General features: G+C 45.5%; 1 protein-coding gene across 3 annotated transcripts in view; it reads right to left on the reverse strand.

The window, feature by feature from the left end:
- CTXN3 (cortexin 3) overlaps positions 1-24,607 on the reverse strand; it is a 105,219-nt gene that overhangs the window by 62,877 nt on the left and 17,735 nt on the right. The window contains exon 2 of one of the 3 annotated variants that reach the window (XR_011029387.1): positions 19,646-19,905. The exons of the other annotated variants lie outside the window; for them this stretch is intronic. The gene's annotated coding sequence lies outside the window, so the exon portion shown is untranslated. Of the gene's footprint in view, positions 1-19,645; positions 19,906-24,607 lie in introns of those variants that run through there. 3 annotated transcript variants of the gene reach the window in all.

The raw sequence follows: 24,607 nt of genomic DNA on the forward strand, positions 1-24,607 counted from the left end.
TCACTTTGGATGCATCCGGATTTCTCTGCACTGAACTTTCAAGCTCTGTGTTTAACTAATTAAATGCTGTTCTAGTAAAACAATTTGGAGAGCAAAGAAGAAATGTTGGGTTTCATTCCACTTTAAGTGGTTAAACTGCTCCACTGCAGAAGAGGGAGGAGCTGGCCCCCCCATGGTTGCTATAGTTACACCACTTGGTTTGAGTTTATTAAATGTTAACTCTTAATAAATAACTTGGTCCGCGACTTAGTCTTTGGCCCCTTACGTAATTGAGTCTGACACCCCTGCTTTAAAGATGAATTGGCCCAAGCCTTGTAAGGGTTTTTGTCTTCTACTGGATCAACTGGGATATGTAAGGGTGCAGGACAGAAATGTTTACCTGTTTGTTTGGGGGTTTTCTTCTCCTGATTGGACTTTATGGAAAGATGTCTTTTTTTCAACAAAACTAGCTATGTAACTATGAAACCTCCTCTTTACATATACAGTCCTATCATTAGTTTAACCTAATTAAAAAGCTTTGCTTTATACCTGACAATATAAAACCAAGTAAAAATCTGACAGTGCAAGAGATACCTCATCACTACTTTAATTAGACTAATACCTTTCAAAGAGATTTTCTGCATTAATAAGATACCTGTGAAGCAAATAGCCAGCTGTAGACTAATAATCGAATAAGTTAAAAAGTGTACTGCAGGCCCAGGTGAAAAGTGTGACGCTATAGAGTCTAATGTTTATTGCCGCGATTAGCAGCTAACACGGGTAAAAAGGGCGCCAAGTAACACGGGTAAATGGGCGCTGGCGGTTATATTGAAAATTGAGGTTAAGGTTAGTCACCTCTGGTGGAGGGGATTAAGGTTAGGAATCATTGTGGAATGTTTTCTTTGTATGTGTTGTTTGTCTAAAGTGAGCAGTAACAACACTCAGTCTGTAAGAGTGCTCTGTACCGGAAGGCTGCATAACTAAATAGCCTAGGTTAAAGAGAATCTGTATTCACAAAATGAAGTATAAACAACGATCCCTGCCTGTTTGGGGTCATCTCCTAACCCCCTCTGTAATATTTTTGCTGCTCTACGCTGCAATAAAGAGGGTAAAAAAACTGTTTTATAAACTGTTTTGTAAACAGAAAAGATGGCCACCAAAACAGGAAGTACATCAGCAGAGCAGTGAACTCAGTTAATACACAGTGAGTACACAGAGAATTCAGTGAGCTACACATTGAATTCAGTCTCCAGAGGTTATGTGCAAGTTTTGGAAGAGCTCTGTGTCAATGAAGCATGACAAGCTGAGTCTTGGCTCTGCACAAGTGTCATCCTGACAGGCAGCTTCCTCCTCAGCCAGCTATTCTTGTTCAGTTTATCAGTCTGTGTTTATCAGCCTCACAGATAGCAGACAAGCTGACAGTGAGAGCAGGGAGGTTGTCTGTGAGGATTAATCATCACAGGAGCACTGGAGGGGCTTGGAAGGGGTTAACTTGTTCACATTACTGAAGAGTTGGCAGCCTTCCAGACACAGGTGACAAATCGGACAGGGGAAAGATACGTTGATTTATTACAGAGATGGTGCAAGTAGAAAGTGCTGCAGTAAGCCAGAGTACAATGGAACAGCCTTAGGAACGTGTAGGATAGGAGAAATACTGCTAAATTTTTTGTTACAGAGTCTCTTTAACCATCACTGGGTGGAAAGGGTTAATCCGTACCAATAAACAGCAATATATACACATAGGTAGCATTTCTGATGCTGAAACTGGGATAAATAATGTAAAATTAGGTATCCTGTATAACAATGTATTACACTTTACTGCATGACTTTTTAACCTCCCTGACGGTAAGCCTGGGCTGAGCTCGGGCTATGCCGCGCAGGAGGATTTCTCCGGCTCTATTGGGGCTATTCGCCCCATTCAAAGTGCTGTGCGCGCAGCCAGCACTTTGCTAGCCGCGCGCACAGCTTGATCGTCGCCGCTCTGCGGCGATCGCCCGCACGCAGCGGCGAAAGAGGGCCCCCCCCCGCCAGAGCCCTGCGCTGCCCGGACCAATGAGTTCCGGGCAGCGCTATGGGCTGGATCGGGTGTGCCTGACGTCAGGACGTCGGCTGACGTCCATGACGTCATTCCGATCGTCGCCATGGCGACAGGAGAAGCCAAACAGGGGAACGCGTTATATACGCGCTCCCCTGTTTGCTATTAGTGCCGGCGACGATCGCACTAGAGGGACACATGCGCCCTCTAGTGGTGTTTCATGTAGCTACCACTCTGGTAGCTTTAGGCCCCATTCACACTTGCGGTTTTGTAAAAACCGGAACGAATGTCCGGACCGGACCTAATCCGTACGGTTCCTATCCGGATTAGGTTCGGATCCGGTCCGTTTGCATCTGTTTTCCGTGCGGTATGAACACGGTTGCGGTCCGGATCCGTTTGAGATAACAAGCTGTATAATAATACCTGGGGTCTGGGAGGTCGGCAGAAGCTCTGGGGTCGTTGTAGGGCCTCACCTCCTCGTTATCAGACGTATCGGACATGTTGCTGCCGGGGAGCTCCAGCATGAGGTCGCTGCTGCTCCACACTGTGGGCGCTGGGCCCATGTGTCCCCGTCCAGGATGGCCGCTGTAGCATGGAGGAAGCATGGGAGGTGGGGTGGAGCGTCCGTTTTTTACGGCCAGTGTGTTGTGCGCTCTCCGGTTCTCATTGCTTTGTATTGGCCGGATGCAACAGTCCGGCTCCGCTCCGGATACGTCTGCCGGAGGAGCCGGACCAAAAAATAGCGCATGTTGGATCTTACGCCGGAGTCCGGATCCGGTCCGGCTCCGGTCCGGACGGAACGGACGCATGTGAACGGACGCATAGACTTTGATTGCTGTGCCGTGCGTCCGTTCCGTCCGTTCCGCATGCGGTCCGGCTCCGGCACGGCGATTCCGGATGGCGACCGCCAATGTGAACTGGGCCTTACATGAAACAAAAAAAATAAATTTAAAAAAAAGGGATTTTTGCCCATTTGAAAAAATTTTTTAACCGCCAGGGAGGTTAACCACTTCCCGACCGCCGTATTGACAAATGGCGGCCGGGAAGTGCACCCCGCAAGGACCGCCGTATAGACAAATGGCGGCGGTCCTTGTAGGAGCATGGGCGGAGCGATCGCGTCATCAGTGACGCGATCCTCCACCTCCGCCTGGCGCCGCTCACCCGCCGCAACATCCCGCCGGCCATACGGAAGCGCCGGTGGGATGTTAACCCGACGATCGCCGCATACAAAGTGTATAATACACTTTGTAATGTTTACAAAGTGTATTATACAGGCTGCCTCCTGCCCTGGTGGTCCCAGTGTCCGAGGGACCACCAGGGCAGGCTGCAGCCACCCTAGTCTGCACCAAGCACACTGATTTCCCCCCCCCCCCCTGCCCCAGATCGTCCACAGCACCCATCAGACCCCCCCTGCCCACCCCCCAGACCCCTGTTTGCACCCAATCACCCCCGTAATCACCCATCAATCACTCCCTGTCACTATCTGTCAACGCTATTTTTTTTTATCCCCCCCCCCCCCTGCCCCCTGCTCCCTCCTGATCACCCCCCCACCCCTCAGATTCTCCCCAGACCCCCCCCCAGACCCTCCCCCCATGTACTGTATGCATCTATCCCCCCTGATCACCTGTCAATCACCTGTCAATCACCTGTCAATCACCCATCAATCACCCATCAATCACCCCCTGTCACTGCCACCCATCAATCAGCCCCTAACCTGCCCCTTGCGGGCAATCTGATCACCCACCCACACCAATAGATCACCTGCAGATCCGACATCAGATCACCACCCAAGCGCAGTGTTTACATCTATTCTCTCCTCTAAACACCCACTAATTACCCATCAATCACCCATCAATCACCCCCTATCACCACCTGTCACTGTTACCCATCAGATCAGACCCTAATCTGCCCCTTGCGGGCACCCAATCACCCGCCTACACGCTCAGATTGCCCTCAGACCCCCCCTTATCAATTCGCCAGGGCATTATTTACATCTGTCCTTCCCTGTAATAACCCACTGATCACCTGTCAATCACCTGCCAATCACCCATCAATCACCCCCTGTCACTGCCACCCATCAATCACCCCCTGTCACTGCCACCCATCAATCAGCCCCTAACCTGCCCCTTGCGGGCAAACTGATCACCCACCCACACCAATAGATCGCCCGCAGATCCGACATCAGATCACCTTCCAAGCGCAGTGTTTACATCTATTCTCTACCCTAAACACCCACTAATTACCCATCAATCACCCCCTATCACCACCTGTCACTGTTACCCATAAGATCAGACCCTAATCTGCCCCTTGCGGGCACCCAATCACCCGCCTACACGCTCAGATTGCCCTCAGACCCCCCCCTTATCAATTCGCCAATGCAATATTTACATCTGTTCTCCCCTGTAATAACCCACTGATTACCTGTCAATCACCTGTCAATCACCTATCAATCACCCATCAATCACCCCCTGTCACTGCCACCCATCAATCACCCCCTGTCACTGCCACCCATCAATCACCCGCTGTCACTGCCACCCATCAATCAGCCCCTAACCTGCCCCTTGCGGGCAATCTGATCACCCACCCACACCAATAGATCGCCCGCAGATCCGACGTCCGATCACCTCCCAAGTGCAGTGTTTACATCTGTTCTCTACCCTAAACACCCACTAATTTCCCATCAATCACCCCCTGTCACTGCTACCTATCAGATTAGACCCCTATCTGCCCCTAGGGCACTCAATCACCCACCCACACCCTCAGAATGCCCTCAGACCCCAGCCCTGATCACCTCGCCAGTGCATTGCTTGCATCTATTCCCCCCTCTAATCACACCTTGAGACACCCATCAATCACCTCCTGTCACCCCCTAGCACACCTACCCATCAGATCAGGCCCTAATTTGCCCCGTGTGGGCTCCTGATCACTCGGCCAAACCCTCAGATCCCCCTCAGACCCCCTTCCGATCACCTCCCCAGTGCATTGATTGCATCTATTTTCCCCTCTAACCACCCCCTGAGACACCCATCAATCACCTCCTGTCACCCCCTAGCACTCCTATCCATCAGATCAGGCCCAATACAACCTGTCATCTAAAAGGCCACCCTGCTTATGACCGGTTCCACAAAATTCGCCCCCTCATAGACCACCTGTCATCAAAATTTGCAGATGCTTATACCCCTGAACAGTCATTTTGAGACATTTGGTTTCCAGGCTACTCACGGTTTTGGGCCCGTAAAATGCCAGGGCGGTATAGGAACCCCACAAGTGACCCCATTTTAGAAAAAAAAGACACCCTAAGGTATTCCGTTAGGTGTATGACGAGTTCATAGAAGATTTTATTTTTTGTCAAAAGTTAGCGGAAATTGATTTTTATTGGGTTTTTTTCACAAAGTGACATTTTTCACTAACTTGTGACAAAAAATAAAATCTTGTATGAGCTCACCATACACCTAATGGAATACCTTGGGGTGTCTTCTTTCTAAAATGGGGTCACTTGTGGGGTTCCTATACTGCCCTGGCATTTTAGGGGCCCTAAAACCGCGAGGAGTAGTCTAGAAAACAAATGCCTCAAAATGACCTGTGAATAGGACGTTGGGCCCCTTAGCGCACCTAGGCTGCAAAAAAGTGTCACACATGAGCGTAATGACCTAATTACGATTTCGTGAAACTTCGCGTAATTAGTGTAATTACGATTATGGCCGTAAGTACATAATCGTAATGAAGAAGGATTTCGCGAAATTTCGCTTAAGCGTAATTTTCGCATTACAATGGGTATTTGTTCATGCCGTAATTTCGCATTAAACGCTACCGTAATTTCGCGTTAAACCGTAACGCTCCGTATAATATAACAAAGCCGCTGACTTTAGGGGTTAATAGCAAAGCCCCCTTAAATGCTAAGAGCCTCAAATTTAGAGAATATATTAAGGAGATCAGGAGGAATAAGAGGAAAAAAATTTTTTTCAAAAAGACCTTATAGTTTTTGAGAAAATCGATGTTAAAGTTTCAAAGTTAAAATGTATACATTTAAAAACCCGCCGACTTTAACGGTTAATAGCAAAGCCTGCTTAAAGTTTAGGAACACCAAATTCGTAGGGTATATTAAGGGGATCAGTGGGAATAAGAGGAAAATTTTTTTTTCAAAAAGACCTTATAGTTTTTGAGAAAATCGATTTTTAAGTTTCAAGGGCAAAAATGTCTTTTAAATGCGGAAAATGTCAGGTTTTTTTGCACAGGTAACAATAGTGTATTATTTTCATAGATTCCCCCAAGTGGGAAGAGTTTTACTTACTTTGTTCTGAGTGTGGGAAATATAAAAAAAAAACGACGTGGGGTCCCCCCTCCCAGACCTCTTTAACCCCTTGTCCCCCATGCAGGCTGGGATAGCCAGAATGCGGAGCACCGGCCGCGTGGGGCTCCGCACCCTGACTATACCAGCCCGCATGGTCCATGGATTGGGGGGTCTCGGAAGGGGAGGGGCAGCCAAGCTTTCCCCTCCCCCTCCGAGCCCTTGTCCAATCCAAGGACAAGGGGCTCTTCTCCACCTCCGATGGGCGGTGGAGGTGGAGGCCGCGATTTCCTGGGTGGGGGGTTCATGGTGGAATCTGGGAGTCCCCTTTAAAAAGGGGTCCCCCAGATGCCCACCCCCCCTCCCAGGAGAAATGAGTATAGAGGTACTTGTACCCCTTACCCATTTCCTTTAAGAGTTAAAAGTAAATAAACACACAAACACATAGAAAAAGTATTTTAATTGAACAAAAAACATAACCACGAAAAAAGACCTTTAATATTCTTAATTAACCATTAATACTTACCTGTCCCTTTAAATAAATGATCCCACGCAATATCCTCGGAAATGTTCTATCAGTTACAATGTAACAAGGTTATTACAATGTAACAACTTTGTTACATTGTAACTACGCCGCACCCGACGTCACTCGCCGCTCAGCCGCCGCATACACTTACGCGTCCTTGCAGGACGCTAAGTCCCCGCCGGCTCCCGCTGTCCACCCCGCCCACATCTGTCACCCACATGTCACCCACATGTGGGTGACATGTGGGTGACATGTGGGAGAGGCGGGGAGGGCAGCGGAGCCGGCGGGGACTTAGCGTCCTGCACGGACCCGACAGAGCTCTGAGCTATATAGCTCAGAGCTCTCTAAAGCATCTTTGTATTTGGGCTCAAAGGAGCCCCATTGGTCCTTAGCAGACCAATGGGGTTCCTTCAAATCAGAAGGAACCCCATTGGTCTGCTAAGGACCAATGGGGCTCCTTGGAGCCCAAATACAAAGATGCTTAGAGAGCTCTGAGCTATATAGCTCAGAGCTCTGTCGGGTCCGTGCGGCGGGTGAGCGGCGAGTGACGTCGGGTGCGGCGTAGTTACAATGTAACAAAGTTGTTACATTGTAATAACCTTGTTACATTGTAACTGATAGAACATTTCCGAGGATATTGCGTGGGATCATTTATTTAAAGGGACAGGTAAGTATTAATGGTTAATTAAGAATATTAAAGGACTTTTTTCGTGGTTATGTTTTTTGTTCAATTAAAATACTTTTTCTATGTGTTTGTGTGTTTATTTACTTTTAACTCTTAAAGGAAATGGGTAAGGGGTACAAGTACCTCTATACTCATTTCTCCTGGGAGGGGGGGTGGGCATCTGGGGGACCCCTTTTTAAAGGGGACTCCCAGATTCCACCATGAACCCCCCACCCAGGAAATCGCGACCTCCACCTCCACCGCCCATCGGAGGTGGAGAAGAGCCCCTTGTCCTTGGATTGGACAAGGGCTCGGAGGGGGAGGGGAAAGCTTGGCTGCCCCTCCCCTTCCGAGACCCCCCAATCCATGGACCATGCGGGCTGGTATAGTTAGGGTGCGGAGCCCCACGCGGCCGGTGCTCCGCATTCTGGCTATCCCAGCCTGCATGGGGGACAAGGGGTTAAAGAGGTCTGGGAGGGGGGACCCCACGTCGTTTTTTTTTTATATTTCCCACACTCAGAATGAAGTAAGTAAAACTCTTCCCACTTGGGGGAATCTATGAAAATAATACACTATTGTTACCTGTGCAAAAAAAACGGACATTTTCCGCATTTAAAAGACATTTTTGCCCTTGAAACTTAAAAATCGATTTTCTCAAAAACTATAAGGTCTTTTTGAAAAAAAAAATTTTCCTCTTATTCCCACTGATCCCCTTAATATACCCTAGGAATTTGGTGTTCCTAAACTTTAAGCAGGCTTTGCTATTAACCGTTAAAGTCGGCGGGTTTTTAAATGTATACATTTTTACTTTGAAACTTTAACATCGATTTTCTCAAAAACTATAAGGTCTTTTTGAAAAAAAACATTTTCCTCTTATTCCTCCTGATCTCCTTAATATATTCTCCAAATTTGAGGCTCTTAGTATTTAAGGGGGCTTTGCTATTAACCCTTAAAGTCGGCGGCTTTTTTATATTATACGGAGCGTTACGGTTTAACGCGAAATTACGGTAGCGTTAAATGCGAAATTACGGCGTGAACGAAACGCGAAATTTCACGTTGAAAATTACGCTTACGGTATTTTCAATTACGATTTTAATGGCAATTTCGCTATGCTAATTTCGCATCGTAATCGCAAATTTCGCATGCGTAATTATAGTAATGCGAAATTACGAAAATTTCGGCTCAACTCTAGGTACCGCCGTACTCAGGAAAAGTAGTATAATGTGTTTTGGGGTGTATTTTTACACAAACCCATGCTGGGTGGGAGAAATTTCTATGTAAATGGACAATTGTGTGTAAAAAAAATCAAACAATTGTCATTTACAGAGATATTTCTCCCACTTAGCATGGGTTTGTGTAAAAATACACCCCAAAACGCATTATACTACTTCTCCTGAGTACGGCGGTACCACATGTGTGGCACTTTTTTACACCCTAAGTACGCTAAGGGGCCCAAAGTCCAATGAGTACCTTTAGGATTTCACAGGTCATTTTGCGACATTTGGTTTCAAGACTACTCCTCACGGTTTAGGGCCCCTAAAATGCCAGGGCAGTATCGGAACCCCACAAATGACCCCATTCTAGAAAGAAGACACCCAAAGGTATTCCGTACAGAGTATGGTGAGTTCATAGAAGATTTTATTTTTTTGTCACAAGTTAGCGGAAAATGACACTTTGTGAAAAAAAACAATTAAAATCAATTTCCGCTAACTTGTGACAAAAAAATAAAAACTTTTATGAACTCACCATACTCCTAACGGAATACCTTGGGGTGTCTTCTTTCTAAAATGGGGTCATTAGTGGGGTTCCTATACTGCCCTGGCATTTTAGGGGCCCTAAACCGTGAGGAGTAGTCTTGAAACAAAAATGACCTGTGAAATCCTAAAGGTACTCATTGGACTTTGGGCCCCTTAGTGCAGTTAGGGTGCAAAAAAGTGCCACACATGTGGTATCGCCGTACTCGGGAGAAGTAGTACAATGTGTTTTGAGGTGTATTTTTACACATACCCATGCTGGGTGGGAGAAATACCTCTGTAAATGACAATTTTGATTTTTTTACACACAATTGTCCATTTACAGAGTGTTTTCTCCCACCCAGCATGGGTATGTGTAAAAATACACCCCAAAACACATTGTACTACTTCTCCCGAGTACGGCGATACCACATGTGTGGCACTTTTTTGCACCCTAACTGCGCTAAGGGGCCCAAAGTCCAATGAGTACCTTTAGGATTTCACAGGTCATTTTGAGAAATTTTGTTTCAAGACTACTCCTCACGGTTTAGGGCCCCTAAAATGCCAGGACAGTATAGGAACCCCACAAATGACTCCATTTTAGAAAGAAGACACCCCAAGGTATTCTGTTAGTAGTACGGTGAGTTCATAGAAGATTTTATTTTTTGTCACAAGTTAGCGGAAATTGATTTTTATTGGTTTTTTTCACAAAGTGTCATTTTCCGCTAACTTGTGACAAAAAATAAAATCTTCTATGAACTCACCGTACTACTAACTGAATACCTTGGGGTGTCTTCTTTCTAAAATGGGGTCATTTGTGGGGTTCCTATACTGTCCTGGCATTTTAGGGGCCCTAAACCGTGAGGAGTAGTCTTGAAACGAAATTTCTCAAAATGACCTGTGAAATCCTAAAGGTACTCATTGGACTTTGGGCCCCTTAGCGCAGTTAGGGTGCAAAAAAGTGCCACACATGTGGTATCGCCGTACTCAGGAGAAGTAGTATAATGTGTTTTGGGGTGTATTTGTACACATACCCATGCTGAGTGGGAGAAAGATCTCTGTAAATGGACAATTGTGTGTAAAACAAATTAAAAAAATGTCATTTACAGAGATATTTCTCCCACCCAGCATCGGTATGTGTAAAAATACACCCCAAAACACATTATACTACTTCTCCTGAGTACGGCAATACCACGTGTGGCACTTTTTTGCAGCCTAACTGCGCTAAGGGGCCCAAAGTCCAATGAGCACCTTTAGGCTTTACAGGGGTGCTTACAAATTAGCACCCCCCAAAATGCGAGGACAGTAAACACACCCCACAAATGACCCCATTTTGGAAAGTAGACACTTCAAGGTATTCAGAGAGGGGCATGGTGAGTCCGTGGCAGATTTCATTTTTTTTGTCGCAAGTTAGAAGAAATGGAAACTTTTTTTTTTTTTTTTTTGGTCACAAAGTGTCATTTTCCGCTTACTTGTGACAAAAATTAATATCTTCTATGAACTCACTATGCCTCTCAGTGAATACTTTGGGATGTCTTCTTTCCAAATGGGGTCATTTGGGGGGTATTTATACTATCCTGGAATTCTAGCCCCTCATGAAACATGACAGGGGGTCAGAAAAGTCATAGATGCTTGAAAATGGGAAAATTCACTTTTTGCACCATAGTTTGTAAACGCTATAACTTTTACCCAAACCAATAAATATACACTGAATGGGGTTTTTTTTATTCAAAACATGTTTGTCCACATTTTTCGCTCTGCATGTATACAGAAATTTTACTTTATTTGAAAAATGTCAGCACAGAAAGTTAAAAAAATCATTTTTTTGCCAAAATTCATGTCTTTTTTGATGAATATAATAAAAAGTAAAAATCGCAGGAGCAATCAAATAGCACCAAAAGAAAGCTTTATTAGTGACAAGAAAAGGAGCCAAAATTCATTTAGGTGGTAGGTTGTATGAGCCAGCAATAAACCGTGAAAGCTGCAGTGGTCTGAATGGAAAAAAAGTGGCCGGTCCTTAAGGGGTAGAAAGCCCACGGTCCTCAAGTGGTTAAAGGGAACCCGAGGTGAGAGGGATATGGAGATTGACATATTTATTTCCTTTTAAATAATGTACATTACATGGCAGTCCTGCTGATCCTCTCTGCCTCTAATACTTGTAGCCTTAGACCCTGAACAAGCATGCAGATTAGATTTTTGACTGAAGTTTGATTGGATTTGCTGCATGCTTGTTTCAGGTAGGTGATTCAGACACTACTGGTGCATGAAAGATCAGCATGGCCTTTTTTCTTTATAGAGACATTCCCTGAAAATGATTAATACAAAGATGCTGGCCAGCCTCCCTGCTCACTGCACACTTTTTTGGCAGTTGGACGGAGCAACTGCCCTTCACTAAGTGCTTTTAAAAATAAAGAAAACCCTGAGAACCCCCCAGAAGAAGATGGGCTAGTCCAAAATCTGTCGGTAATGTCAGATTTCTACTGCCAACTGTAAGTGACAGCAACATAGGAGAAAAGTAATTTATGGCTCATTTTACTCTGGAAGAAACATACTTCTTATTTGTATATGTTCGCATATATTTTGAATTTTAAGATTTTTCGCAACAGAGGTCCTTAAATCATGGCTTCAGGATGATTTTGCTACAGCTCTTGTAGTGTTAACAAGGATGATTATGGAACTCAGCCATTCAGCAATCAGCCTCTCTTTAAAGGGATACTGTAGGGGGGCCGGGGGGAAATTACCCGGGGCTTCTAATGGTCCCCCGCAGACGTCCTGTTCCCGCGCAGCCACTCACCGATGCTCCGGGCCCCGCCTCCGGTTCACTTCTGGAATTTCAGACTTTAAAGTTGGAAGACCACTGCACCTGCGTAGTCGTGCCCTCCCTCCCGCTGACGTCACCAGAAGTGTATTGCACATGCCCAGTATGGTCTGTGCCTGCGCAGTGCGCTCCTCGTGACGTCAGCAGGAGCGAGGACACAGCCATGCAAGCACAGTGGTTTTCCGACTTTAAAGTCAGAAATTCCAGAAGTGAACCGGAGGCGGGGCCGGAGCATCGGTGAGTGGCTGCGCGGGCACAGGATGTCTGCGGGGGACCATTAGAAGCCCTGGGTAAGTTCAGCTCATTTTCCCCCAACCCCCCTACAGTATCCCTTTATGTGTCTCTTACAGGTTGCAAATTCCCAGGCATTTCTCAGAATAGTGGTGAGAGAGAGATTTTGTATGACAAAAAGAAAATGACAATTATAATTCAGTAATCCTATTCTTATTCATCAGTGCGGAATCAAATCAAACATTCTTGAATGCTCCTGTCAGTGAAGTAAGTTATACACAGCTTGACAGAACTTGTTTGTTGGAGTTTGGATAATTTCTATGTAATCAGCTCTGTGCTGAAAATTAATATTGTGATTAGAATTTGCTCCAAATCGAGTCTTCTGTACCACACCGGACAGTACAAGAGGATGTTGAGCGGCAAATTTGATTTGTTTTTAATCAGATTACTATGCAAATCAGTTCAAAATCGTACTCTGCTTTTTCGGTATGACTCAATTTCAAAATCCTAATTTGTAGCCTATCGTTTAAACAGTTGTTTCAAAATCCATGTATGGCCATCTTTAACGCGGACCTGAATTCAGAACTTCCTCTCTACTCTAAAAGATAAGCAAAAACATAATAACCTTTAAAGAAAAACATTTCTTTATTACAGCTGATACAAATCCTGCAATAAATATGCATTTTGTATACTTCCTGCTTTAATGGAAGCAGACATATTGTTAACATCCTGTGCTTACATATAAGCTGCTCTGCTGTGGCAGTCAGCTGAGGGATCAAATTACTGTGACACAGCTGAGGTATCAAATCACAAGTTAAGATTAGTCACAGATGGGGGGGGGGGGAATTAAACAGGCTAAACTCTCTAAATACATACAGGGTGCATTTCTCTATGTTTTCCTTTTGTTCTGTGCAACGGCTCAGGTCCACTTTAAAGTTAGGATGCCATCAACTGTAGTCTGGCGTCTATCATGGAACACCTGGATAAACCAGACACCCATGCCAGGATGCTCTTGCCTAGACTGCACACTAACCTTGCACAACTCGGTCTCAAGCCCACTCTTTGTGCATGGATCAGGGACTTTCTTACAAACAGGACACAACTTGCCAAGCTCGGCAGCTGCTCCTCCCAGGAGAGAATAATCAACTCAGGTGCCCCGCAAGGGTGCGTTCTGTCCCCTTTCCTGCTTTCACTGTACACAAACAGCTACTCCTCATCCACCAACTCCGTTAAAGTCATCAAGTTCGCAGATGACACCACTATCCTTGGTCTCATCAGAGGCGACGCTGAACAGGCTTACCGCAATGAGATTGAACGCATTTGCAGTTGGTGCTCAAAAAACAAACTCGTTCTAAATGCAGCCAAAACAGTGGACTTCAGGTAGCGCCCTTTTTTACCCACCCCATCCTCATAGAGGGCAGTGAGGTCCCTAGAGTGTGAAGTGTTCGGTTCTTGGGCACTAATATCACACATGATCTTCGGTGGGGGGAGAACACCAGCTTAATCCAGAGGAAGGCTCAGCAGCGACTGTTCTTTCTGAGACAGCTGAGGAAGTTTAGCATGCCGCCAGAACTGTTGACTTGTTTCTACACGGCCACTATTGAGTCCATCCTCTGCTCCTCTATTGTCGTCTGGTACGCAGGCACTTCCGCAAGTGACAGGCTGGAACTTCAACGAGTCATCAATACTGCAGAGAGGATCATTGGTTCACCTCTGCCACCCCTGGACCTCCTACACACCAATCGTTTGCGGTGTTTAGGATACTGAACGACCCCTCACACCCTGGCAGGCGCTACTTTAACCGCCTCCCCTCTGGTGGCCGCCTTAGGACCATTTTCACCAGAACCACAAGACACAGGAACTCTTTCTTTCCCCAGGCGGTCCTTCTCTTGAACTCTATCACCCTCCCATATGTAAGCCCCTAGGGCCACAGGCCAGCCTCTCTGCCCTGTTTGGGTAATGTTATCACCACTATGTTTATGTTCATCTGTAACGTATTGATGCTTGTTTGAATGTCTGTTTACTGCTCCTTTGTCTTATGCCATGTTATCCACAAGCAATTCCGGGTGTGACCTGGTCGCACTCAGCGAATAAAGTTTTTCTGATTCTGAAAGTCTAAGGGCTCATTTCCACTATAGCGAATACGCATGCGTTGTCCGCATGCAGATTCGCACAGCCAATACAAGTGGATGGGCCTGTTTCCACTTGTGCGTTGTGCGGAGCGTTTTTGTGTGCGGGGAAAATCTGCACGGCAGAGCTGTCAGAATTCGCTCCCTGCACACCGCTAAGCGAATCGCATACAATGTATCTAATAGGGAAATCGCATGCGGTTTTGGCATGCGTTTTTTCCCGCGATTTCGCATAGGAGGTAATGTTCATTTACACAGGCAGTGACATGGTTAAAATCGCCCACCTACTACCCTATGCGAAATCGCATGCGAAATCGCGGGAAAAAACGCATGCAAAATCGCACCTGCATGCGATTTCGTCTGCGGTGATTTCCCGGCGATTCCGCACCGCACAAGTGGAAATGCAGCCTAAAGGTGCCCTTCATAAATTATACATTGACTGGCCAGTGGTCAGTCTGACCTCCCAAAGATATAACTGTGTGCTGTTTAAATGTCATGTGGAGGGATGTGGTAACACAAGGAAAGCAATACATGGAATAACTCCAGCCTGAAAGTCTTTATTGTCATTTTTTCTGAAGACAGACGATTTTGTCAATAAAATTATATGTGATGTAGTTAGCCGTTTATTGATTTTGATCTCCCAGGTCAGATAAAGCCAGATACAGAGGTGTGCAAGTGGCAGCACAGAAGAGAAAGATGAATGGCCAGCATGTGACACATAAATAAGGGTAACTGACAGCTGGGGACAAATGACTTAAATGTTTCTTTGACAAATGACTCGGCTGGATATTGTGTTGATTTAAGGATTTCTATATACGGCTATCTGGTTTCTGTTAATGGTGTAAAGAGCTGTATGGCTGGAACAGCAGCGGAGTTTTGCGATGCATGGGTGAAGTTAACTAGAAGGATGTGGGCTTAAAGCGTACCTAAACGCAGAACTTCATCTCTGCTCTAAAAGATAAGCAACAGCATAAAAACCTTTAAAGAAAAATAATTATTTGTTACAGCTGATACAAATTCTGCAATAAAACCTGGAGTTTGTATCCTTCCTACTTTCATGGAAGCAGACATTTTGTTAACATGCTGTGTTTACAAATAAGCTGCTCTGTCCTGGCAGTCAGGTGACACAGGGGAGTGATCAAACTACAACTTATGCTTGGTCACAGATGAGGGGAATTAGACAGACTAAACTCTCTAAGTACATAAAGAGTGCACTTCCCTATGTTTTCCTTCTGTCCAGTGCAAGAGTTCAGGTCCACTTTCATCAAAACAGGAGGATGGGCCTAATGTTACGCTAATAAATTGCACCTCCATAATTAAAAAAATACCATTGTCTTTTCTTCCCTGATCAGCTCTTTTACAAGGGGGTCTCTGGGGAAGCAGGAAAAAAAGGTGCATATGGCTAATGGACAAAAATGCCGCCACCATAGGATGCAATGCAAAATATCGGCTACTGAGCGCCCGAGAAATAGCGGTTGCAGGGATCGTGTTAACAAAAGTTTTCGTTTACAAAACAAGGTTTATCACAAATATCGTTTACAAGTTCGTTTTGACCTTTGGTTTTACTTATTTTTTTCGTTTTTAAATTTTGCTTTCAGGAGTGTAACAAGTACATTTTTGTTTACACTTATTTTATGGTTTTAAAATTCATATTCATATATATAATGCTTAAATATCGTTTTTAAATATTGTATTAGAAATACATCGTTTTTGGTATTAACCTTGTTTTCAGAATTATAATTCGTTGATTATAATTTTTAAAATTATTATCTTACTAATATATTGCTTTTAATATTACCGTTATTTTAAGATTTTTAATGCGTACATGATTGTAAGGCTATTGATTCTATTATACATATATAACTTTTTCTATTTATAATATTTTTAATGTGTATGTGATTTTAAGGCTATTTATTCTATTAAAAATATATAAATTATTCTACTCACGTTATTTCTTGAGTATTTTAACTAATACATATATTATTGTTTATATGTGTATAAGGGTGTTTGTGCAGTGGGGATGGTTAGGCACCACCAGGGGGATGGTTAGGTTTAGGCACCACCAGGTGGGTGGTTAGGGTTAACCCTCCTGGCGGTATAAAAAAATCTGCCAGAAGGGAGCGCAGCAGTTTTTTAAAAAAAAAAAAAATTTCCCTATATCATGCAGCGAGCCCAGGGCTCGCTACATGATAGCCGCTGCTCAGCGGCATCCCCCCGCCCTCTTCGATCGCCTTCGGCGATCTCCGATCAGGAAATCCCGTTCAAAGAACGGGATTTCCTGGAGGGCTTCCCCCGTCGCCATGGCGACGGGGCGGGATGACGTCACCGACATCACTGACGTCGGGACGTCATTGGGAGTCCCGGGCCACCCCTCGGCGCTGCCTGGCACTGATTGGCCAGGCAGCGCACGGGGTCTGGGGGGGGGGCCGTGCGGCGCGACGGATAGCGGCGATCGTGCGCGGGGCGGCGGCGATCAGTGTGCTGGCGCAGCTAGCAAAGTGCTAGCTGCGTCCAGCAAACAAAAAATTAAACAAATCGGCCCAGCAGGGCCTGAGCGGCACCCTCCGGCGGCTTACCCCAAACTACGTTCGGGGTTACCGCCAAGGAGGTTAAGCATCACCGAGGGGGTTAGGGTTAGGCACCACCAGGGGGGTGGTTAGGGTTAGGCACCACCGGGGGAGGGGTTAGGGTTAGGCACCACTAGGGGGGGTTTAGGGTTAGGCATCACCAGGGGGGTGGTTAGGGTTAGGCACCACCTGGGGGTGGTTAGGGTTAGGCACCACTAGGGGGATGGTTAGGATTAGGCACCACCAGGGGGGTCTAGGGGTTAGGTAGGGATAGGTACAGGGAGAGTTCTGTGTGAGAGTAGGGTTAGGATAGTTACAGTGCAATATTTGTAAAATATACAGTTTATTAAATTACGTATATTTCCACAAAGGGGGTGGTGGGTCTAGGGGTTTCTGATAGGGAGAGATCTGTGTGAGAGTACGGTTAGGTATAGTTGCAGTAAAATACCTGTAAAATCTACCATTGTATTACTATGTTTAATACAAGTGTAAATATTGTTATTTGTTATAGACGGTATTTTGCCATTTCATTTCCATTTTTTCAACATATTTAGCACTTTATTTTCGTTTATAAGCTATGAATGAAAAATATTGTTTTAGATAAAAATATATAATTTCGGCTATATCCTGCATCCTTTTTTTCCAGGCCCCCTTTTTGTATGCACGTGGTCTCTGGCTACCTATACTGAGAGGACTCTCTGAATACCTGTACTGGAGGAAGGGGGGGACTCTATGGCTACCTATACTGGGGGGAGGGGGGTATTCTGGCAACCTAAACTGAGGGGGTTTTCTGACTACCTATACTGGGGAATTCGCAGGCTACGTGGACTGTAGTGTCTCTCTGGCTTCCTATACTTGGAGGGGACTCTCGGCTACCTATACTGGGGGGCTCTCTGGCTACACAGACCAGAGGGGCTCTTTGGCTACCTGTACTGGGGGTGCTCTCTGGCTACCTATGCTTAAGGGGCTCTCTGGCTACCTATAATGGAGGGCTGTATGGCTGGCGATCAGTGGGGCACTCATGGTGGTGGAATGCCGAGACCCGGGCTGAGGCGCAAGCTTCCGGGTCTCAGCAGGCCGCTGTCGTCACTGGAGCACAGCCTGGCGCTCAGCTCCCTTTGGATAGGCGGGGGACGTGCTCTCAGTATGCGCTCCGCCGTTGTAAACAGTAACCGCGTGTGTGTGTTGCATGTCAGCTAGTCAGCTGACACGCTGAACTTCTATTGGTTGTTTTCAATTCTGTTTGTTTTTGATTGGTTAGTCCTTGTATTTAAGCATGGTGAGCACCCCCAGACATCGCCCGTGATAGCTTTTGGCTGGTTGCTGGGTATGAGCTCACAAAACCTTTTGACTCCTGTTGCCGATTCTGCCCTGTATCCTGACAACGCTCTATTGGATTACCCGTTGTGGACTCTGCTATTGTACCTGGACTCTGTCTGTTTGCCGCCTGGATCGACCTCTGCCTGGATAAGGACTTGCAAGAACGCTGCCTGGACTGACATCTGGCTAGTACTGACCACGCTATCGCTAAGTGCCTGATCTGCATACCGATGAAGAATGAGGAGTAACAGAGGCGCCAAATTAGAGTAAAATATTTAAGAAACAATTTAAAAGGAGGGGGGTTGGTGGTTACCACCCTCAAGTATAAAGTGACCAGCCAATGAGTCGTATATAAGTTATGGCGCCTCTGTTACTCCTCATTCTTCATTGATCTAGTCCACCCTTGGTGGAGGGGTGCATCCCCGTTTTTTCCTGTCTACAGAGAGCGACTTCTTAGACCTGAGTGGGGTCAGGTTATAATTCTCCCCACCTGCATTTCCAGTGGTTGCCTTGGTGGTAACCCAGACTTGTGAGTATATTACCCGTTGTTGTTCTGTCTTGTTCCAATTGCCAAGACATACTGCACTATATTGGGCTCTCGGTTTCTTATCTTTACATTTTTTCAACTGATCTGCATACCATTACTCTTGCTTGCAGTCATCTGACTCTCATCTGGATTGCCTCATCCTCCAGGCCTCAGGTGACTATTATACTTGTGATACTGTGCCTTGTATGATTGTTATTGGTTCTGTTTGGTGGATACTATTTGTCAATCTGTATGGTACATTTACCTGCAGGGTTATTGTAGTTCTTTGCTAGGTAGGAGTTTGTGCAGGTGTTACGGGCTGGGATATAGGTCAGTCATATGGGCATACAGCCTGATCTATAGTCATTGGTCAGACAAGCCTGACAACATTACAACATAGGAGGATTGTGCACAAAGGCAGGTGAACCGCTGCACTCGATGAGGGACAAAGCAGGACCTGGGTAACCACCCCGTGGATCAAAGGAAAAAGAAATGGGTCTGCTGCAATGTCACACAGCATTTATTTAAGGACTCATCCCAAAACAGTAAAATGAGCACTTTGCTGACATGTTTCAGACCTAAAGATGGTCCTTAATCATAGCACATTTCATGGCAAAATGACCGGATCTTTATAGGACATGACAGTGGGAGGGTTGACATGGAAACACCCACAAAGAGGAGGGTGGAGCAACACAACATGTCATACACCTCCCATGACAGGTCACCAGATCACAGAACTTAAAACAAAACATATAAGAAACAACGAACACTCCAAAGTTAAAAGCTATAAACATAGGAGAATACTACATACATTTTTAGATAAACACTCAAATAAGTTAATCCAAAAAAGGCATGTACAAAAATATGTCCGAGAGTTACAACGGCAAAACCAAGAAGGCTGTAATTTCTGAAAAGAGTGGATAGTTCATGAGGTGGGGCAAACTACACTGTGATGAGTGCCAAATCCCATCTGGCATTTAGGCCTCCTGGAGCTCTTGTCCCCATACGGAAAATCCATAATGCCTCCCTCTTCTTGATCAGTGCCTGTAGATCCCCTCTCCTTTTCGACAGAAAGACTTTCTCCACACCCTGAAAGGAGAATGAGGACATGTCACCTCCATGGGTACTCCGAAAGTACATTCGATATGTTAGTGGTGGACCAACCAGCCTCCAAAAAATGCTCTGAAATTCTGGCTCTCAGGGGCCTGGTGGTACACCCTACATACAGTAAGAGCATGCCAGACACGTCACTATATAAATGACATTTCTAGTGCCACAATTGACAAAATGCTTCATATTAAAGCTATCTCCATTAGCCAGCGACAAAATCGGACGTGTCTGGTTGTGCACAAAACAGTAACGGTATGAGCCCTGTGTGGACAACCAGGTGTGGGGGAGCTGTGAATTAGAGACAAACAAGCTGGATGATAGAAGACAGCCAAGGGTTGGAGCTCGACGACTGGCAAATCTGATGCCACCTCGAAGGAGAGGTTGCAAGTCATCATCCCCCTCTAAAATTTGGAGGTATTTCTTGATAATATGGACTATGTCTGAGTATTCGTCACTGTACGTAGTGACAAAGACAGGGCTCTCCTGCAAGGTGCATGTATGCACATTATCTTGTATTAGATGATTGCAGGAGATCGAACGAGCTCGCCGTTTGCCCCTTTCCACCATCCAACGTGGATAGCCTCTCTCGTACAGGCGTCTCTCAACCACCAGAAACTCCTTATCCAGGGCTGCCTCATCAGAGCAATTCCTGCGGGCCCGAATAAATTCACCCGCAGGAATGGCCAAGGATTGTATGTCTGGGATGGCAGCTACCTGCTCGTAGAGTGGAATTACCCGCACACTTTTTCCTGTAGGTGCATGTTCTAATAAACCTGGAAAACAAATCTCCATCAAGGTGACATCAAGATATGGCTCGTTCCTGCCAGGAGATTACAGGAATTCTCATTGAGGAAATACACAAACGCCTTGGCTTCTATCTGTCCACCCCTCCAGATGACAAACAATTCATCTATGTACCTCCCGTACCACGCAACATACTCCAAGTGATGGCCACTACCCTCAAAGATGTGGAACTCCACCCACCATCCCATAAACAAGTTTGCCAGGGAAGGAGAAAATTTGGCTCCCATGGAGGCTCCACACCTCTAGAGGTAGAAGCTGCCATCAAACATGAAATAGTTGCGGGCCAGGAGGTACTCAGGAGCAGCACATATAAATGCACAAGTCCGAAGAGTAGGATGAATACTTCTCTAAATGAAATTGGAGTGCTGTAAGGGCTAAGTGATGGGGAATGCAAGAGTACAGTGACTTAACATCAATAGCAATCCAACTATAGCTAGAAATCCATTCCACCCCATCTAAACTAGACATCAGGTGTTTCGTGTCTTTTATGTAACCCGGTAGTCTCTTGACAAGTGGCTGCAGCATATTGTCCCCCCAATCACTCAGGCGCTCCCCCAGAGAGCCAATGCCCGCAACTATAGGCCTGCCCTCCGGGGGAGCGCTTGATTTATGAATTTTGGGGAGATGGTGGAAGATGGGGATAGTAGGATGCTGGACACTCAAATACTCTACAAGTTTATGATCCAATACCCCCAAACTCTCACTCGTCCTTAAATAAATGCTACGTGACATTGCAGCGGACCCATTTCTTTTTACTTTTTTCATAGGAGGATTGTGAGTAGAAATCAGTACCCCTTACTTATGCAGCAAGAACCATTTCTTGAATCTGTGATAAATAAATAAGCAGAAATGCCCTCCGAAGGCACATTCCTTACACAGCAATTAGGCAGTATGTTCTCAAAGTAATACTATTAGACATTGACTATTAGGCACTGCCCCCAACCATCATGTCCTTCAAACAACACAAATAGGCAGGGTGCTCCCCGAATATAATTATGCAACATACGACCCAAACACAACTATGAAGTGTGCCTCTCAACATAGTTAGGCACCACAACTGCCCAAACATCATAATTAGACAGCCTGCCCTCTTACCAAACAGCGCAATAAGGCATCATTTCCCCAACAACAATCTTAGGAAGCATTTTCCCACAAACAACATCATTAGGCAGGTTGGACTCCAAACATAATTAAACATTGTTGCTCCCCAACACCATTGATCTGTGCCCCCCAATCAACTTAATTATGCAGCGTGCCCCCATACATAGTTAGGCAAAATATTATCCCCCAAATTTGGCAAGGTCTCACTAAATTTGTTAGCACATTATATACTTATACACTCCTCTTTGCTTGATGGTGGTTAATCCCCGGTCGTAGGGTGGATGTTGTGAGTTACTACTGTGCGACTACAATTCATTTAATTTACTATGCTTAAAGTCGGTGATCCTTATTTGGAGATTGAATCATATTTTGTATAAAGGCCTGATGTAAAGCTCAAAATGAGCTAGTGTTGTTTCCTATATATAACACAAGTTCTTTTTGCTCCAAGTTGGGATATTCCCACTGCTTCATGTGTGGCCATTAAGTGTTTTCCTTTTAATAAAGAGGAATTATATTATTGTTGTGATGTGAAGTAGTATTGTAATAAAGAGAAATCAACTTCAAGCTTTAGTGTTACCTAAACATATATATGAATATCCTTCCATACTAGCAAGTTGAATGACAGGTGTGGTGGCGCACCTAACAAGGATATAACTGATTGATGGACTGATGGTTCTTCTCCTGTATATACATATAGTGCCTCACTAAACAACATAATTAGGCAGTGCCCCACCCCCTCCCATTTTTAAAAAAAAATTAGGCTGTATTTCCTTTCAAGCTCAGTTAGACGGGTTATCTCATCTAACAACACAATTAGGCAGTGGGTTATCCAAATGGTGCCCTGTGCATCATCAGTATTTAGCTGTGCCTGTAACAAAGACACGGTTCTCACATTCACGTGTGTCCTTAAAGAAGAACTGTAAGAAGAGAATTTTTCTTTTGCAAAACATAGGAACAGAGAGTGTGTTATTTGGAAAAGAAGAGATAACCAAATGAGAGAAAACAAATCCTTTTCCTCTGTAAGTGTTGTGTAGAAAATGTGCCTCATGCAGTATGGTAGGAATCATGTTTACTACTGGTGCGCAGGGCTAGGGGTGTCTGTTTTTTTATTCCCTTAGTTGAAGAAACTCACCTTTTTTCCTTATATAGATACCCAATTTTATCCAGATTGCTTAGGGTCCAATTTCACACTGAAAATTAGTGCAAAATCACTGCTGTTCTGCCACAATTCTGTTTGCAATTATCATTCAGGGAGTGATTCTCATTCCCAGAATGAGAATTGCAAATGCAATCATGGAAAAATGTTGCCACATTTTTCAGTGTGAAACAGAATGCTTTTCACGCTGTATTATTTTCAGCTATTTCTCTGCTCACCACAAGGCTGCCATGTCAGTAATGTGTTCTATCCTGTGCTGCGGCTGCTATTTCTCTGCTCACCACCAGGCTACTACGTCAGTGCTTTGTCTGATCCTGTGCTGCTGCTGCTATTTCTCTGCTCACCACCAGGCTGTTATGTCAGTGCTTTGTCTGATCCTGTGCTGCTGCTGCTATTTCTCTGCTCACCACCAGGCTGTTATGTCAGTGCTTTGTCTGATCCTGTGCTGCTGCTATTTCTCTGCTCACCACCAGGCTGTTATGTCAGTGCTTTGTCTGATCCTGTGCTGCTGCTGCTATTTCTCTGCTCTCCACCAGGCTGCTACGTCAATGCTGTGTCTGATCCTGTGCTACTGCTTCTGCTATTTCTCTGCTCTCCACTAGGTTGCAATGCCAATGCTGTGACTGGTCCTCCTAGGTCTACAGTATTATATTATGCTACTGATATTAAAGGCTCCATATCTCAGCACGCATAAATCCCGCACACAATTTTGAGGGTAGAGAGGGGACCCACCGAACTACCTCTGTGCCAAATTGCAGCTCTCCAGTCCCGCTGGTTTCTGAGATAGGTATATCAACACTATCTTGTGAACCAGTGGGTCTGGGGGGCTATAATTTGGCACAGAGGTTGTTGGGGGGGGGGGGGGGTCATATGCAGATCAGGAATGAGCAGTGAGCCATTACCCACACCATTACCCACAGGCTGTGCATCAGTAGGCCAAATTTTATTTAGAGTGGGAGAGGTTTCACCTTTTCAGCTGGATTTCTATTGGCTGCAGGGCTTTTCCCCTCATGAGAACTGGGTTTTCTCTGTCAAACATGCCATCAGCTTCACACTGGTGGTGAGTTCATTTTCACCTTACAGTTCCTCTTTAAAGTACGGTGACCAGACGTACCGCTTTACCTGGGGCGCATCCCGCCTTCGGGGTCCGCTGTCCCAGGATGCCTTGCGTCCCGGGAAACGTCCCACTTTAAGCAGCGGGAATCCCCGGCCTCGGGATTCTGGCCACCATAATTGCAACTGGTAATAGACGCCGCGTCAGTTCGCAGCCCGCAGCCCCACTCCAGCCTGCATTGTGTTCGGCAGGCGAGCAGGGCTACGGGAAGATGGTGTCCGAAGCCCTGTACTGGAGACTATTTGTGTCTCCAGTACAGAGCTTTGGGTGCCATCTTCCCGTAGCCCTGCTATTCCATCAGTGCGGGAGACTGCAGGAGGAAGATCTCGGAGGAGCTGTGCGCCAAAGGAGAGGAGACTTCTGTCAGGTGAGTAAATTCTTTTTTTTTGCAGGTGTTATGCTGCCCACATTGCGTTTATTTATTGCTAAAATTTTGCACACATTGCGTTGATTTACTACTAAAATGTTGCCCACATTGCGTTTATTTACTGCTAAAATGTTGTACA

The sequence above is a fragment of the Hyperolius riggenbachi genome, chromosome 1 (genome assembly GCF_040937935.1).
Source record: "Hyperolius riggenbachi isolate aHypRig1 chromosome 1, aHypRig1.pri, whole genome shotgun sequence".
Taxonomy (NCBI): domain Eukaryota; kingdom Metazoa; phylum Chordata; class Amphibia; order Anura; family Hyperoliidae; genus Hyperolius; species Hyperolius riggenbachi.